The sequence below is a fragment of the Meleagris gallopavo genome, chromosome 3 (genome assembly GCF_000146605.3).
Source record: "Meleagris gallopavo isolate NT-WF06-2002-E0010 breed Aviagen turkey brand Nicholas breeding stock chromosome 3, Turkey_5.1, whole genome shotgun sequence".
Lineage (NCBI taxonomy): Eukaryota > Metazoa > Chordata > Aves > Galliformes > Phasianidae > Meleagris > Meleagris gallopavo.
The window spans coordinates 16575680-16592033 of record NC_015013.2 but is presented as its reverse complement, the minus strand read 5'-3'; the positions used below and the strand labels follow the sequence as shown (position 1 = coordinate 16592033).

General features: G+C 37.0%; 1 long non-coding RNA gene across 3 annotated transcripts in view; it reads left to right on the top strand.

Moving 5' to 3' along the window:
• The window catches only part of LOC116216434, a 111255-nt gene that overhangs the window by 75628 nt on the left and 19273 nt on the right, over positions 1-16354 (top strand). The gene's annotated exons all lie outside the window — the stretch shown is intronic.

Below are 16354 nucleotides of genomic sequence, written 5' to 3'. Positions count from 1 at the left end.
AACCAGCACATGAAGTATTTTTCTGAATAAAAGAAAACATACTGAAATAGTGAAATGTGCAAATATCAAAAATATCAGTAGATGTAATTTTTTCTCTTAGAAGATGTCAAAAGCAAAAATCACTAGCTCATACAAAAGCAGTAGTTTTGGTGAGAATGAAAGGGCAAATATATAAAGGCGTTTAGGTTTTCTCTAGCCCTGATCTTGGACAGTACACAGTTATGGATGAAATTTTGTGCTTCAATATACTGTCTTTCTCTTGAGAGTAGCAAAAATCCCTTTGCTATTAGAAGATCACTTCAAGTATGCTGTATACCAATATGAGTATAATGAAAGAGTCTTCTTTTGTAACAGATATTGGTTAAAAACTTATCTGTGCTGTGGGTTATGTTAGATGTCTGTCAGATGTGTCATTATAACAAAGTATATAATTAAGTGGAAAAACTAACTGACCAGTGGGGGTGGATGGACAGAATATTCTTCATAACGGAAGGCTTTGTAGTTTCTTTGGTAGCAATTGCTTAAGGAAAAGTAATATTGAATGCTATTTCTAGTGAAAATGTTATAGAAAATGAAATACATTGAAGATATGCCTTACAATTTGATTTAAAACAACTGAGCCATACTTTAAAACATTGAAAAAAAAAAAGTGTTTAATATTAGTGCAGTTCTGTATTGTTTTCCATGCTGTCTTTCAAATAACTATATTGATCCTGATAAAAAGTATAAAGAAGAAAAATTTTAAAGTGAAATTCATGTTTGCTTTTAAATTCTTCCTCTGTCCCTTGCAGCTCTTTCTTTGCTCTACTGGCTACCATTTGGGCTTACCAGGCAAGGTTTTGGTAACGGGGAGCTGTAGAGGTGGCTCTGTGAGCAGAGCCCAACGCTGCCCCATGTCAGGGCAGAGCAGCCCCAACTGCTCCAGCATGGACCCATCACTGCCAGAACCGAGTTTTGATGCTGGTTGTGCTGTGAGCTAGCAGGATGTAGGAAGGGGAAAACTGCTGAGCAACAGTAGCTGGGAGACTGCAGGGAGAGAATGTTTAACAGCCCTACAGGAACCCAGATTAGTGCAGGAGGAGCTCCAGGCGTGGAGCAGCAGCTCCCTGCAGCCCAGGAGAGGCCCACAGAGGAGCAGCCTCTAATTTCCTTCCCCTTTGGGCTGCTCAGTGGAAAAGATAGAATAGAGTGGATGGGAGGAAGGTGGTTTTAGCTTGCTTTTAGTTCTCAGTGCTCTAATCTGTTAGTAATAGGCAATAAATTACATTAATCTACCTTATGGTGAATCTCTTTTGTCCTTATGGCAATTAGTGAGCAATCTCCTTGTCCTTATCTCAACTCATGAACCCTTTGTCATTGTATTTTCTCCTCCTCTTCATTTCAAGAGGAGGAGTGAGGTAGTGGTAGTGGTAGAATTTAGCTAGCCATAATGAAATCACCACATACATACACTTCAGGAGTAGGGCCTGAGCTTTTAGAGTATGTTTAGCAGACATAAATTGCACAAGAAATTGCATTCTTGAATGCATTAAATAAATCAGGACACAGCTTCTATTGAAACTAATAGCAGTGGGTTACAATAAATTCACTAATACATGGGAATAATCTAATAAAAAATTGGTATTTACTTGTCTGCATGATAGTAGATGCCTTTAATTGTAAAGGGTGCTGATCTATTACATATGTGGGGGACTTTTTGTTGATTGAGTTTACCTGTTGTACAATTTCTTCTAGAATACAATAATACTTCTCCATAAGCAACATTAATGTGTTTTTTACCCTGTAGAATAATATGGAAAAATAAGAAGGGATTTCTTTTTCAAGTTACATGTTACCTGGGGTGACATATCCATTCAGCTGGGGTGAAATATCCATTTGATCCTTCTTTCATTGTTTTTTCTACTATTTCTTCTATTCTTGTGCCATTAAGAAGACAAATCATTCTGAATGTGATGAGTTCATAGCATTTCTTTTGAAATGAAATGAAGAAACAGAGAAAAAAATCTAGAATATTTATTAAATATCTTAATGAAACTTTTTTTTTTTCCATGCCTGTTTTGTATGTGTTTGATTTTCATCAACTTACCATGAACCAAGGTTTCCAAAAGCATACGTGTGCCTTTGAAAGGCAAGGGACAGATACTATTCCAGATTTGTGAACCATACCAGAGCTATTCATGGTATAACTTTAAGACTCTATGTTTATCTAAACATTTTTCCAGAATTTACTCTCTAAGAGAAAATGTCTTGTGGGATCACTCGATAAGGAAAAAGAAGCAATATACCTTGACTTGTTAGGTCAATCACAATCAACTGGTGCATCTTGAAGATATACACTCTATAAAGAAAAATTGTTAGAAAGACATTTGTTGAATACATTTGAATAAACAAGTCATTAGGGAAAACCATGGTCTGTTCACAAATTATATAAGCAGAAAAAGAGATTTAATTATCTAATGAATAATTTGCTAGAAATTATTTCTTCCATATGAAATTTCCTTTAAAACTGATCTTTGTTAACTAAAACACACATAATTACTAGTCCCAAGGTGGTCCACAGATCCACTACTGATTTTTAGTGTAGTCTGAAAAAGCACTTGATATAAATACATTGCATGTGTTAGATTTTATCACTAAAATATCTTTAATCTGAATAAAAATGTTGATGCCTTTGTACTTTATTGTGAATAGGTTCTATTCAATTATATATCTTTTTCGTGTAGTGCTCAGTTTTAGTACCTGATGAATGCACTTGATTGACTCTGCTGACATAGTTGAATAGTCAGCAGAGTATATTATCAGTGTCATAGTCTAAAAATAAAATAATTGCCATTAAAAAAAAGGATAGAGAAGCAGAGAAAGTGCTTTGGTAGCAGTCACAGATCTTTACTAGTAAATTGCAAAACATAGTTTACGATTCATGTATTGAGTAGGCACTTGGTTCAGAATATTTATATGATAGTGTCTACACACCTGTCAGCAAATTCTATCAGGCCAAGTGAGTTGTATGTTGGCAAAAAGATATCTTTGCTCATTTTCATAGATAAACATCATTGAAATGCAGTAAAATTATTTTGAAATTTATTTTTGAAATGAGCTAGCAATTCTTGTCTTTCTTCTACTTTCAGAATTGTATTTGGATTTCTTTTAAAATCTTTTTCTTCCATGTTATGTCATCAAAATGACATTCCTCATTTTCTTTCTGATTTTTTTTATTAATATGAATGATTTTGGAAGGTAGATCATTTTGGTGGAAAGGGGGATGTAATCTAATATAAAGGGGGTAGTAAGCAGACTCCACAAATCTGTGTCTGTACGTAATAAGCCTTTCCTTTTTTGATATACAGAGTAAAATGTCTTCCTCTTAACTGAAACTCTGGGAATGTTTACTGACCTAACTTACCTGCTGCGGAACATAATAAAAGAAAGTTTCAAAAGAAATTTATATTTTCTGAGGCATCTGGAAATCTTAGTCCACTTCACTCTTCAGAAAGTGATTAACCACATTCCACTCCTTATAGTTATACCATTCAGACCTTTTAACTGATTACAGGATTACAGTACTTTCAAATAGAAATTATAGGTGAGATTTACTTAGGCCTTTAAAAAACAAAACAAAACAAAACAAAAAAAAACCGTGGAAAATTAGATCAAGATAATTCCAAAGACATAGATTTCAGCACTCTTTTTCAGAACTTGGATTTCTGAAACACAACAGATCTTTAAGCAGAATTTTATATTTGGTTTGCTATCAGCACTTTTATATTTCTACCTAGTATTCAGGCTTATTAGCTTCTGTACGACTCTAGGTCACAAAAAAGAAGACCCTGAGACTTAAAAGATGATGAAGCTATTTCGGTCCCTAATCACATAAATGAGAAACATCTTACTGGTTGTGGTAGATTTTGAATCAATCCCTAGGATGATTGTGATGTACTACCTAGGAAGCACAACATTTTAAACCTAAAATGAAATATATAAAAAATATGTATGTGGACTATTAGCCATCAAGGTGACTTTTATTCGCCAAAATACATAAATAAAAAATAATAAAACAAAGTGTTGTGAAAAGTGCCTAATCAAAATATCTGTCCCAATATCTGATGAAATTTTCAGCTACTGTCAATTGAGATGGACACCACAGTCCTGTGGCACAGCTGAGACACATACATAGTTTCAGAAATCTACATATAGGGCATATAATGATGGAAAAGCAGTAGATTATTTTGAACAGTTGTAGTTCACAGGTACCTGATGAATATTGAAGTCTGAATGCTAAGTATGTATCAGTTTTAGTGCTACCTACTAAAACAGTTTGCCATGATTTTTTTCTACCACTGAACAATGTTACTGGATGCTCATTTTACTAGCTGCAAGTCCTCTGAAAAAAGGAAGGTGGTCATAGAATTGTAGAACAGCTTCGATTGAAGAAACCTCAAAGACTATCTAGTCCCCCCCCAGCTCAGCACGGTTAGGGTTGCTAAATGCTTGCTCAAGCACTATATCACGTGAAAAAGAAAACAACTTCTGCAGAATTTGCCTAAGAAAAAGTGAATGAGGCCCCCTATAGACATTTAGGAACAACCTCATGTTTGCAGACCCTGGTCTTCCTGAGGAAGTGCAACCATGCTGATATCTGCTGAAGGGCAATGCTGCAGTGCATAAGCAATTCAGGATGTTCATGGATTGCATCAATTATTCTTCCAAAAGCGATATAGGAGCCAGTGAGGAGAGCTGCTCTACTAAATGCCATACTCAGCAGCAATGGGGGGACTTGCTGGGAATGTGAATGTCAAAGGCAGACTTGGCTGCAATAACTATGAGATGGTGGAGTACAGAATCCTGAGGAGAGTGAGAAGAGTGAAGAACAAGCTCACAGACCTGGATGTTAGTAAAGTATACTTTGGTCTCTTCAAATATGTGTTTAGAATGTATACTTATCATATCCCACTTTTGAAGGAAGGGAGAATCACCAGATTCTCAAATACCCCATTAGATTAAGGTGAAACAACTGTCAAGGTCCATACATAAAAGAAAAAACCATTGACTTTAATAGGAGTTTTCTATAAGAGAGTTATCCTCTATGTGTTGCCCCTCCCACAATTGTATCTACATAAGCTGTGAGTTTTATTAGAAATTCAAGTGTTATGTAACTTAACAGTTTTAGGTGAAAGAGAAAAGGAGAAAGAGGAAAAGCAGATTAAAAGGGAGAGAGGTACTAAAGATCCTGGGCGCACTATCAGGCCTGCTGACAGGGGTGTTTCATCTGGCATAGAACAAATAAAAGGGAGGTAGGGGCAGTGAGAAGTGAGGGCAGCAGCAGCAAAAAAGTTCTGGGATTTAAAAACATTTTAAAACTGGACAAAGATTTCAAAGACAACAATAAAGATTTCAATAGGCACATAGGTGACTAAAGGAAGGCTAGGGAAAATGTGGGCTAATTGCTAAATGAGATGGAGAACCTGGTTACAGAGGATGTGGAAAAGGCTGGATAACTGAATAACTTATTTTTCTTAGTCTTTGCCAAGCTTTGAGGAATTCCGGGTCCCAGAGTCTGGGGGAAGGACTAGAGCAAGAAAAATATACCTTGGTAGAAGAGGATTAGATCAGGGAATTCTTCAACAATCTGAACATACAAATGTTAATGAGCCCTGGTGTGATGAATCCACAAGTACCGAAGCAGCTGGCAGATGCCTTTATGGGGCAACTATTGATAATCTTTGATTGCTCATTGTGCATGGTCACCATGCCAGAAGTACCTACAGACTAGAGAGAAGCACATGTCACCTCTATATTCAAGAAGGTCAAGTAGGACCAAGGGGACTGCAAGTTAGTTAGCCTCACCTCAGTGTCTGGGAAACTGAAGGAGCAGCTAATCTTGGAGAGCATGAATGACCTAAAAATCACCAAGTCAGAATGAATCCACTGTAGGAAATTCATACTTGGCCCACTCAATAACTTACATGTTGAAATGGTAGATGTGAGAAAGCTGTGGATATGATCTACTTAAACTTCAGTAAGACCTTTGACAGTTTCCCATAAGATCTCCATAGGCAAGCTGCTGATGAATGCAGAGAGTAAAGTGGACTGAAAACTGGATGGCCAAGCCCAAAGACTGGTGAAATGTGTCACAAAGACTAGGTGGAGGGAAAAAACTAGTGGTACACCCAAGAAGTTGATGCAAGGTCCAGACTTGTTAGACATCTACATTAGTGATCTATACCGTACCCTCAGCAATGAAATGGGTTGACAGGAACTCACTCCATGAAGATCAGCAAGAAGTGCAAAGTCCTGCACCTCATGAAGAAGAATCTCATGCAGTCGGGGACCATCATGTTGAAAAGCATCTGTGCAGAACAGAAACTGGAGTCCTGCTGGACACCAAGTTGAACATGAGCTTTCAGTATGCCCTTGCAGCAAAGAAGGTAAATGGTAGTATCCTGGACTGCATTTGGCAAAGTGTTGCCAACATGTCAAGGGACAGCACTGTTGAAACCACACTTGGAGTACTGTGTCCAGTTTTGAGCTCCCTAGTGCAAGGGAGATTTGAGCATCCCGGAAAAAGTCCAGCAAAGGGCCATGAGGGTGATGAAGACACTGGAGAATCTCTAGTGAGGAATGGCTGAGAGAGCCTGGAGAAGAGAAGGTCCAGAGCAATTCTCTTCAGTGTCTGTAAATACCTGAAGTGAGTTTGAAGATAACACAGAACCAGACAGCACCTGTGCAAAGACAAGAGTTAAAGGGCATGCTCTGAAAGTACTGGAGATTCCATGTGAACATCAGGAAATGCTTCTTTTCAGTTGAGGTGGTGGAACACCAGCCCAGATTGCCCACAGAGGTTGTGGAATCTTCTTCCTTGGAGATCTCTAGAAATATAAAGAATCAGTCTCTTGTTATGGAGTTGGGATCATATTCTTTTAAGGAAAAAAAAAAAACACAAAAAACAAAGAAACAGAAAATTGTCACGTTGTTTTTAGTTCCAACACTGCTATTTGGTGGTCATTTATTAATGCAGATTATATTAAGGGAAAAAGGAAGTGAATTGATCAGGGAATACTTTCGGAAGCTGTTCTAAATATGTAGGTCCCAGGTTTACTTTTTGTTGGCCTGTCTGGTTGGTTGTTTGCTCGTTGTTGCGGGGTATTTTAGCTTCTTTTGGTCTATGACAATTGTAGAATAATTTTTACAGCAGTATTATTGTTGTGTTTTTTTGTTGTTTTTTTTTTTTCCCTTATTCCTTGTGTAATAATTTCATGTAGACTCTTAAAATGTCAACTACACTTTAATAGATTCTTGGCTTTTACACATCCAGTATACTTCCCTCCCTCCATGGGGAAGATTTTGAATGTAACAATCAGAAGTGAAAGACAGAGGCAAAATGAAAGGAGACTGCAACAAATCAAATACCATTGATGAGAGGAGGGAGCAACAGCACAGCCACCATGCAGAAATGACACAAATAAAGATTCTTTCTATACTTTAGTAGAGGAATGTGTGGAGATTTTTGTAACTGAAAAACTGACTAAATTGCTGGACTGAGGAAAATCTTGAATGAATAGGTTTGGAAACACAGAGAACGGCTTTGATTTTATATCTTACAATTTCTTCTCTCTCTTTCTGAATTTTGTCTTCTTTGAAAAGTTTCTGGGTCTGCTTTATGTTCTACTAACTTTTCAGTCTAATTTTGATATAATCAGCAGTTTTGATAAAATCACTTTGATTGTTCTGATCTATGAAAGATCTGTAAGAGAACATAATGTAACAAATTCAGTGTGTCTGCTCATCTGACGTGAGGTAGTATTTGGGGATGCACCAGCTGAGGAATGGTTTTATTTTTCCTCTCTGTTTTTCTTTCTCTCTTTTTTTTCTTTCCTGAAAACCTAAGCAGCTGTACATGAACAACTTCCCATTGTTTGAAATTCAGTGTTAATTTTACATCCAAATAATGTAAATTTCCAGATGACATTTTTGGAAGATTATTAAGGTACTCTCCCAGTTCAGATCAAGGTTGAAAGTGGAAATAATCCTTTTGTCTTCCTTTTTAACAAAGTGATTTTTTATTTGTTTTCTTGTTTTAATGTAACTCCCTGATGATTTGTGGCTGAACTTAATGCAAAGAAGTTCTGGAAACTGAATTTTAAAAAATAATTGAGAAATTGAGTGCAGTTTTCATTTTAGGAAATCTGACTTTTGGCATTAGAAAAGCTGCCTTTCTTTCCATTGCAATCAATTTAGTTCGGTGTTCCTTAAGAATTAGATAATTATCTTCCTGTCTTTGTTCCTTGTTCCTGAGGTGTACTATTTGTCTATCATAATAATTTGTTAAGCAGAGTCAGTTAAACCTTGTTTTAAATCAGATTTAACCATTTTAATTTATTTTGTATACTCATATTTAAATCTGATTGCCTGGACTATTTCAATCCTATAAGAGCAGGTCAGCTACTCTAGTTTGTATTTGTGATGATAGGCTCCATGGGTGAAAAGTCAAATCTTGAATCCCACATAGTTCATCCACTTCTTCGGTGACCACCAAGTCTCCTTATAAGTTGAAACTCTGAAGAACAGCATCCATGATTTAGATCTGTCTGTCTATCTATTTAATCATAGGTTGCTCCAAAAGTAAGATCTCCTATTTATTTCCATAGAAACTACACAGATAAAAAGAGCACAATAACACTGTTTGATAGTGTAGGTGCAGCTGTACTGTTTGGATGGGTGCAATTTTTTTTCCTTCCAAATGGAGGAATTCAGTGGCACATCTTTGCTTCAGATACACTTCCATATCAGATGCCATTTTGTCATACTGTACTGCAGTCTGTCACATGGCAACAAAACGTAATGGGATTTTGGTGGGAATGTTCAACCCCTACTGCTGTACCACTAATGTCTGCCTCTAATGTTATGGGCAAACATAATGAAATAGGAAGGATTACTTTCCGAGCAGCTCTCATGTATCAAATCAAGAAGCAGTTATTCTAGAAGGAAACGAAGTATAAAATGGATACATTTTAAAATATAATTTGATGACATTTCTTAAGTATTCTTTTTCTATATATTGTCAGAAAATTCGTAGGGAGTTGTGCTCTACCCCATGACAGTTAATTTGCTAATAAATTGTCAGCTTTTTTATGCAGAACCTCTATATCTGGATCATGTGTATTATGATTTTGATTTTGTTTCACATTGAAGTAAAGACATTTGGAAAAACAAAAAATATATATATATATGGGTCACACTTTGCAGATGCTGTCTGCATTTTCATTAGTTTTAATGGCAGTCTTCTAAAACAAAATGGCAAGACCCATTACACTTTTACAACAAAGATTAGGAAAAAAATATGAGACACTTTTGTGCAGAAGTGTACTGCAGTCATATTTGAAAGCGTGGAGGATACGCAGTCCCCATTCTAGTGGTGTTTGTTAGGTTTTTTTTTAAGTATCTATCATAAATTTGATTTTTTTGTATTCATCTTTGAAGTGTTTGGAATCAACTCTCATCTGCTGTCTTTTGATTTACTTATTAGGTTGAAGGGATCATATCTGCAATTCTATCACATGTTTGAATAGTTAGTTTAAGCATGTGGAAGCCCTCAAAGTGTTAGATGACAGTTCCTGAATATTTATTTGCATTAACTTAGCCCTTTCTCCTTGCCTCAGTAGTCTTCAAGTCTGTAGAAGGGAGCTGAAAAAGTCTGCCTGGAACGAAGCACCAGTAAACTGTTTTGGTGTATGTACAGTTGGAAGAGTAGCGCAGTTAGGAGAGTACTTTACAGGTGTTATAGTTGGAAAGATGGTGAAAAAGAAACTATCAAGAAAAAAATGCTTACCCGTATCCAAGGATCTAGGCTTGCATTAGAAACTCAAAAAAGGAGGGATCTCCAGAAAGAGGTCCTTCCCCAGTGGTAGTCAGCCCGTAAATGGGGTCTAGAAGGGATGGAGCCCAGCTCCACCTCTTCCAGTCACACAGTTGATTTGCCTTCACCTGTGCTCCCACGGCTGACCCAGTCCTTGCCTCAGGTGATCAAGCAGTGGTTCAGTCCGTGACTCAACAGCTCCCATACAGTATGTATATTGTAGAATCATAGAATCATAGAAATACAAGATTGGAAAGGACCAACAAGATCATCTAATCCAACCATCTTCCCATCACCATTTCTACTACAGTCTACTAAAGCTATCTTGTAGCTCCTCATCCAGATGCTTCTTGAACACTGCCAGGAACGGCAACTCCACCACCTCCCTGGGCAGGCCATTCCAGTGCCTGACCACTCTTTGAGAGAAAAAGTTTTTCCTTATGTCTAATCTAAATCTCCTCTGGTGCAATTTGTGGCCATTTCCTCGGGACTTGTTTGTGTTACACATATTTATATATATATACATATATACACATACATGTGAATGTATGTTCATGCACATAACTGGAATAGTGACATACACTTTATGTGAACCTTTACTTTTGTGCCATGGAAATATTTTCTTAATAGAAACAGTGAGATAAGAGATGGACACGTTGTTTCATTAAATTACTGTTGCTAAAGCAAGGATTGTGTAGTGTGTGCTGAGCAACAAGGGTCACCTGCAGAATGAAAGCTGGACAAAAGAAGTGTGTAGTATGCAGAAAAAAGAGATGATGTATGAGATTCCTTACAGCCTTCATTCTTCCACATCTGGACTGCAGTCCCTCTGTTCCTCCCTTGCTCACCATTAAGTGCTATAGGGATTAGTGAGGCATAGAAACATGTCACAGACATTGGATACAATAATGTGGCCAGAGACTTGTAATTGCAGTTGTACTCTCCGGTGGAAGTTGCCAGCAGTAATAGTATTTTTCCAGGCTTGCTTTTTCCTCTGACTAATATTGTTAAGTAGAAGCAACATGCTTTCAAAGTAGCTGAGAGGAAGTCTCATGATCTAAGAGTATAGTCTAGTGCTGATTGCATATTTTGAAGGTGCACAGGGAAGAATTTCAGCTCTTCTAGTTAGGTGGCTCTGTTTCCTAAAAGAGAACGGGATACTAGTGAGTGGAGAAAGGGGAAATGCATTTCAAAGAAAGTATATGTTTCCTATAAGCTAGCAGCTGGCAGACATGGCATTTGATTTTCTAGTGCTCTCAAGACCGGAAAGATTCTCTTGCCACCAGAATCATACTTAAGAAACTTAAAATTATACCTCTATTTTGCTCAAAACCTGACAACAAATAGAGGCCTTAGCCATTTATCCCTGCCAAAGCAGCTCTTGCTGACAGATATTTTTGTCTAAGAGGACACAAACTAGCAGAAAATCCAGACAAACACGTAATTTTTTAAATGTGTTACCAAGTGTTAAGTGTTTCATTAATGTCTTGAAATCCTATTGCACAGACAGAAATTTAAACTTCAGAAGAAATAAATCAAAACCGTAGCTGTTCGCAAATTAGTTTTGCTGCATTATGCCTGATAAAGTATATTACTCAGCAGTATATCTTGAAAAGTATTGCACATTTGTCTTTAAGCTGCTTAAAAATATCAGCTTTCTTTCCTCTTCTCTTCCTTTCCTGCTGTACTTTTCCAAACATCTTTTCGGTTTTCGTTGCTGTTTCAGTGCACACCAAGGCAACATCAATTTGATGTTATTATCAAAGTCTTGGAAATAATAACTGCAGCAAGCTGTTCACTGGAGATTTGATCTCTAACAAATAACCTTGTGTCAATGCACCTGCAAAGCCCGAGTCCATACCTCTGTTTTCTTCCCAATAGAATCTTGGCAGGGATGCAATTAAAAAAAGGAAAATCAATCTGCACTTTGCTGTCTGATTTCTGAAGGATGGCACTGAGCTGCTGGGGTGTGAATATGCGGTACTGTAAATATAGAGAAGCCCTCACGATTTTGGCTTTCCACGGTGGTCTCTGAATGGGTCTGATTTATCAATACATTAGAATGGGAGGAAAGGAAGGCTGAGAGAAAAGGTAGTGGATTTTTTAGCTGACTTCTGATAATTCAAGGCATGCTACATATTGTTTCAGAAGTACACTGTAAGAAAAAAATTACAACCACTAGGGAGCACTTATTTTCTGATTTCAGAGGAACTGGGCATCCATCATTAGGTAGAAAGCCTTAGGAGTTGCAGATGACCAGGTTGTATGACAAACAAATCTTTTAAGCGTTTTCTTCCTTTTCTGATTGTGAATTTTGGAATACAAGGGTCAAAAATTTTGGTCTAAAATTGATTTTGAGGTTCAAGGATTAAACAAAATGTAAGAATTCCAAGCCTGTCAAGTATTTTTGGTCCCAGTGCAACAAATATTTTCCTTTCCACAGCTTATAGCTCTTACCCTTTTCAGTACTCCTGCTGAGGTAAATTATACTGCTCGCCTTGGGAAACTTACACAGATGTTCTAATTTCTATAGGACAGTGGGCTTTGTTTACGTGAGTTAACTCTACCCTTACCTACTACCTTCAATACAGAAAAACAAAACCATCAAAAAGCCATGCTAACTACACATCTGAATTTCCTAAAGGACACATTGCAATTTGAAAATTTTGATTTTCAGTTTCTTAAAAGCAAAATAAAAAAATCCCTCACGAGACTGTTTTTAACAGTGCTCACTAGAGCTCAGCACACTCCTGGGACAGTCCCCACTGCAGCTCTCTAGACATCTCTGGGATTCTGACACAGGACATTGCAGGCTGTGGCCATTGCTGTAACACTAAAGTAACATAATACTCACTGCTAAGTATATTTATTGCTTTCCTGGTGGAAAATCATTTCTCTGCATTTAGTGTTGTAGGTGACCAAAATAAAATGCTCAATTTTGCCTACTGTGGCTTTTTTTTTTTTTTCCCTAATTCAACTTTATTTAAATACCCTCTTTTTTAGACTGCAGAACTTTTGCACAAGTGGTACTTAAGCATTCCTGAATATGTTGGAACAGATGCATCAGATTAAAGGATCTGCAAGGGATTACAGTCCTTCCTGCATGCCTCAGCTTGTCGGATAAGAAGTGCCATGAAACTAAATAACTATTGTGTCCTCTCAACATTAAGTTCAGACTGGTATAACTTAGACAGCTCTTCCATAGTGTGTCTCTGAGGCTGTACAGTGGCTTGGAATCTGCAGGCTGGTGTCCCCTAGCATACCCTTCCTTTCTCACTCAGCTGTCTGACAGCGTAGCACTTGCTGCAGAAATGCTTGTTCTTTAGCAGGGGGTGCCAGTGGGAGTGTGGAGAAGGCTCAAAGTCCTGCCAGTCTCCTTGTTCTTCCTCTACTTTGAGAGAGGTGAGGATAATTGGTGGGGTAAATGCAACTGGCCTCACCAATGTTATCTTGCCTGAAACCATGAACTGAGATTCACTTCCTTTCTCTCAAACTATTCAGCTTGTGTAAAAGAGCTGATGTAGTGTTTTCACTCAATACACAACAGCCAGTCATGGTAGTATTTTTTTGTTGTTTATTTATTTATTTTTTTATGCTCACAATTTTGTTCTAACTAACCATTTCCACAATTCACATTCTTATGGCAGATCAAAAATCTTCTTAAATTCAGCCAAACTTACTTAACTTTTGTTTATTTTCTATTTGTATGGGTTAGATACAGGGCAACAGCTGGGCTAAGGTAGGAAGCAATCAGAGAAGTAGATTATGTTAGGACAAAAAATGCTCAATGTGTCTTCTTTTATTTTCCATTAAGACTGCAGTATCTCTGAAGTCTGTACACTTGCCAGACATTGCCACTGATATCTGAGTGTTTATTTAAGGTGACATCTGAATATTTGTTGGTAACTTTCCAATTGAAACCTGCAAATCTGAAATGTACTCAGAATATTCAGGACTGGTTTACTGTTTGTTTATTTGATTGCCTTTTTCAGAAGTCATATATATATTTATTTATGTGTATTTTATACATATGTAAGTATATACATACACAAATCTATTTTTATATATTTGTGTGTGTATAATATAGATAAGCAAATATGTAAGATGTACACATTGCTAGCTAGAAGTTATTATAGTTGTTCTCAAATTTGTACTATGGTTCTTGTAGCAGAAGTTTCTTCAATGCAGCCGTTTCTTCCTTGCATAAAAACAGTCCAATACTGATAATGATTAAAACAAACAATAAAATGAACATGTCAGTAACATCAAATTGTACCATTTTTATGTGCTTCAATACTAAAGTTCATTGCAATAATATAATTAATACCCAACTTGTATAGCAGAACTTTCAAATAATATTAAAGAATGAAATAATGTGATTATACAAATTTTTATTTACATATTAAGCAAAATGCTGTGTAATGTAGGAACCAAACTTATGTTATCCTTTTCCTTTAATGGGAAAATACATGTAGAAAAGGACTATATATAACAAAGTGTACTTAAAGAATGATGCCAACTCTATCAGTAATACAGGACTTTATCTATTGTCATAATGTAGATGATGCATTATCATAAACTAATTTTATTTAGGATTTAATTATTTTAATTTATCGTGTTCCATCACGATAAGAAAACCTAGATATGCAAATACTGGAAATGTCCTTGGAAATGTATTTTTTCCAACTTCATACACTGCATCTTGACACTACATTCTCAAAGAAGTAAAACCTTACTAAGGTCTCTTGATAACAGTCACTGCATCTTAACAACCTGCATCTACAGAACAACTTGTGGGAAAGTTATGACAAATTAAAAATATACGGGTTACCAAGAGGCATTTCAGAGCCTCCAGTTAGACCCTGTATCTGGATGAATGTAGATGAGAACTCACTTGGTTCTAGAGTCTAAGTGCAAAACCTATCACATCCTATCTCACCCAAGAGATACCAAAGAATATTTCTCTCACTAGTTCAGACATCAATGTAGGGCAAAGTGGCAATTAGTCTTATAGCTGTGACTACTTTGTAAGTGGGATCTTTTAAGCATAGAATCATAACATATCATAGAATGGCTTGGGTTGGAAAGGACCTTAAAGATCATCTAGTACCAGCCCCTCTGCCATGGGCAGGGTTGACATTCACTGAATTGGGCTGCCCAGGCCTCCATCAAACCTGACCTTGAATGCGTCCAGGAATGGAGCACTCACAACTCCTCTGGGCAACTTGTTCCAGTGCCTCACCACTGCCTGAGTGAAAAGTTTCCCCCTAAGATCTCCTCTCTTTTAGCTGAAAACTCTTTTAGTTCTCCCAATTTGTACTCAGATTTGGGATTACCCCAACTGAAGTGCAACACCTTGCATTTGTCCTTACTGAACCTTGTTTGGCCCACCTTCTGAGCATTTCCAGGTGCCATTGGGTGGCATCCTTTCTTTCTATTGTATCAACTGCATTAGTTAGCTTGATGTTGTCCAGAAAGTTGGTGAGGGTGCACTGTAGTCATGTTTTCCTCTGCATCTGTAGTTTATATTTCCTCTGTGTCCGAGGCTGTCTTCTGTGCTTGTGGAATGCCTATACAATGAGATCTCAAACCAGTGGTCTCTGTAGACATGTGTCCTCTATTTCTACTGCCAACTGTGTGAGTTCAAAATCTTTTTATCCTCAGGGAATTTTAAAAGTAGATGAAGAAAAGCTATAATCTGTTAGGTTGAAGTTGTCAATGAAAAGCTTCATGCTCCATACCCATGTTCATTATTCCTCATTTTCATTCATACAAAGTTGTTGTAATTTTTTAAAATAGAAATCTAATCTCAGACTCTGTAAAGATAAGATTACAATAAATCTCTTAAGCACAGTGCATTTTTCTTCCTGCTCCTCCATGTTTCCCTTCATTGGGAACATGAAGTGGTGGAATGAACAAGTGTACCTTTCAGCATTGCTAGTACATGTACAAAAGGGTGGAAGTTGTAGCTCTCCTAGCCTTATTCAGGAGTCAGGCTAGTGAGTTTTGCTAAGTAGGCCCTAAAAGAAGTAGTGAATGAAAAGCCTATGATTGTTGTTAGTTTTTGTAAGATATTCAAGAATATAAATAAAAGCCTATGGTGTAAATCAATATGGTAATTAAATGTACCAGAAAATAATCTACAGTAAAATGAAAGTGTGAAAGGAAAGTTAATCATAATTTTATAGGACTCAGCATAGATCAGTGCTTTGAGGAACTATTTGAAAAAGTAAATCTTTCTACAGTATTATTCATGCTTAAGGAACCTGCTAGGAAAATGTGGGTGTCACAAATCTCCCTTAGCGCACCTAATGAGAACTGAAAGGCCAAAGATAAAAACATGATACTTGAACTCACTCAGATACTTAGGTAGTTTGAGAAGATCACAAGTCAAAAGAGGTTAACTAAGAGTTAGGTTTGCCCAGAGAGGTTGTGGATGCCTCATCCCTGAAGACACACAAGGACAGATTGAATGGGGCCCTCAGCAACATGATTTAGTGG